Below are 2903 nucleotides of genomic sequence, written 5' to 3'. Positions count from 1 at the left end.
TCTCTTCCTATCTATTTATTACTCCTATTACCAGAAGAACCCTTTCTTTCATTTTCATTGGTGCAGGCGGCCAATAGATGGCTCCTCAAACGTGGGGCTGGTTTGGAGTATATTTATACTGAACTCTCTTAGATATGGACAGCACATTTATGCTGGGTGCACAGCCGAAGTGCTGGGTTTATCGGCCTGAGTGCCGGGGTTATTCGGCGGGTCTGCCGAGTTTATCTGAGCCCAAGTTGGCACAGGTAGGGACATAGCCACATCTCATATGGGCCGTGGTTACAGGGTTATGGCGAACTCTCGCCGGGAAAGACAGCTATGTGCTGGGTTTTGGCTGGCAAGGATGCCAAGGTTTGGCAGGGTCCGCGGGTTTATCTGAGCCCAAGCAGGCACAGATATAGACGTAGCTAAGGGGAAACCTTGGGATTATGTCTTGTTTACGTTTTTCAATGTTAGTGTTTGTCGGATGAATGCAGATTGTATTGTCTCGTCTTGTGTTTTCGTTTTGCCCCACTGTTCACGTGGCCAACATGGCCATGGAGGCTCTGCCCTCTCAGCGGAGCGTGCAGAGTAAGTTTTTCCTTATCTACTGCTAGTTGCTCCGTTCTGGGACTCAAACAAATTAGAATGGTCACAGCGGGCAAGCAAGTGAGCACCGGGACGTGACTCCCAGGCCACTCCGGTCGGCCCACTCGTCGCCACCGCCACTGAGCGGCCATCCGAGGTGGACGCTGGAGAGCTGGGGTCGGAGCACACGCCGCCATCGCCAGGGCATAGGGGCTCGGCAGACAGGAAGGGGCCCCGTGCAGAGACCACCGTGGCCGCCCGGGACGGCCTCACGGGCCACCTGGCGGCCGGGCTGCACTGGACACTGGCCCTGCAGCGCAGGCGTGGCCCGACCTGGACCTGGAGCACACAGTAAAAGCTTCCTTCCTCCGCCCTGGCCGTCTTTGGTCCACATGGGCTGTTGACTGCACGTGTAGTCACAGGAGGGGCTACAGATTCCGCGCACAAGGGTGCGCTCCCCTCCCCCTCTCTGCTGCTCTTGCTGTGCTGGTCTTGGATACAGGGGCTGGCCTTGGGCTGGGCGAGGGTTGTGCACTCAGCGACTCCGTGTCCCACCTGCGCATGTGTACTACAGAGTGAGCTGACAACCATGCTGGGCCCTCACAGGGGGAGCAGGGCTGGGGAGACACTGCTGACAGGTTTTCCCACCGGAGCCTGCATAGGCCTGCTCGGTACACCAGATCTTCTTATCCACAGCAGATGTAGATGGTCCCTAACAGGCGGGCAGGGCATCTTTGGCTCGTGGTCTTAACTGGGAGCTCTGTCCGTGTGTGCCTCTCCAGAGGGCGGGAAAGGACAGGTTCCATGCCTGCGCGACCCTGTGGGCAGCTCATAGCTGCCTGCTCCCTTTCTGACTCAGCTAGACAGGGCTTGTGTGGTTGCAGGTGGCGAGGGCACTCACATGCCTCTGCAGGACGGAGAGAGCTGCACCCGGGCTGAGCGTCAGGATGTCAGAAGTTCCTTGACTGCTTCCAGAGAATCGTGGCAACTTCTGGACTTTGCAAGTTTCATGGACATATCTTGGAATATCTGTGTGGAAGGATGGTGCAAGGGGAATCTAGTCCACTGATTATGAAGTCTACCCAGACAGAGGCACATACCTAGTGGCTGTATCTCTGCCAGAGACATGCTTTAGTCTAGTATGCTTGGCCCATTGAGTCAGGAAGGACAAAGTCAGTGTGAATTTCAGATCATTACTTTACGCACCACTATGATTCCCATACAGTATATGTGCCGAGCTAAAATTGCCTTGATCCTGCCTCTTGCTTTGTTATTAATAAGGGGTGAATTGTGGACTCCCTCCCCAAAGCCCAGACAGTAAACAACTATCATTTTGGCCCCAGAACAGCAGCTGCCCACCCGTCGAGCGAAACCTGGCTCCGGTTACATTCAGAAGCTCCACCCCCACAGAGTAAGAAGGAAGTCACTGATTAGACTGTTACACTGACGTATTTGGGGGAAGGGTTTTTGCCCCAGGTATTTTACCTGTTGGGGGAACAAAGGAGACCCATTAAAAATTCAAGATGACTGAGTGACCAGAACTTGTGTTGTCTAATATTTATCTTCCCACATGGGTAAGGTACAGTATGGCTAGCCTATCTCTTCTTATCTCTTTCAATCTCTTCCTATCTATTTATTACTCCTATTACCAGAAGAACCCTTTCTTTCATTTTCGTTGGTTCAGGCGGCCAACAAATAACCTTAAAAATTCTACCAGGGTGGTCTCTCTTATAAATGGTTATTACCCCAGAAGTTCGGAATACAGGAAGAACAACCACAAACCACAAGAAACTCAAGAATAAGAAAGACCAAAATGTGGACATTTCATTCCTTCTTAAAAGGGGGAAGAAAATACTCAGTGAGATTTAAGAATTCCTTCTTGGGTTCTCCTTGGTACTTAGCTTCTTTGGTTCTATGTTTTGTAGCATGGTAATCCAGTACTTTATGACTGATGTCCACTTATGAGTGAATACACACCATGTTTATCTTTCTGGGTCTGTGGCATCTCACTCAGCATGATCTTTTCAGTTCTACCCATATGCTTCCAAACTTCATGATATAATTGATTCAGATATCTAAGTAATAGTCCATTGTGTAAATGTACAACATTTTCTTTGTCCATTCTTCTATTGAGGGACATATAGTTTGTTTCCATTTTCTCTCCATTACAAATAAAACTGACATGGACATAGATAAACATGTGTCCCTGTGGTATGGTAGAGCTTCTTTTGGGTAAATGCCCAGAAGTGGTATAGCTGGGTCTTGAGATAGATCTATTACAAATTTTTTGAGAAACAACCAAATTTCTTGCGAAAGTAGCTGTACAAGATTGTACT

The sequence above is a fragment of the Mastomys coucha genome, unplaced genomic scaffold, assembly GCF_008632895.1.
Source record: "Mastomys coucha isolate ucsf_1 unplaced genomic scaffold, UCSF_Mcou_1 pScaffold17, whole genome shotgun sequence".
In the NCBI taxonomy this organism is placed as follows: domain Eukaryota; kingdom Metazoa; phylum Chordata; class Mammalia; order Rodentia; family Muridae; genus Mastomys; species Mastomys coucha.
The sequence above is the reverse complement of the archived record's forward strand: the minus strand, read 5'-3'. Positions refer to the sequence as shown.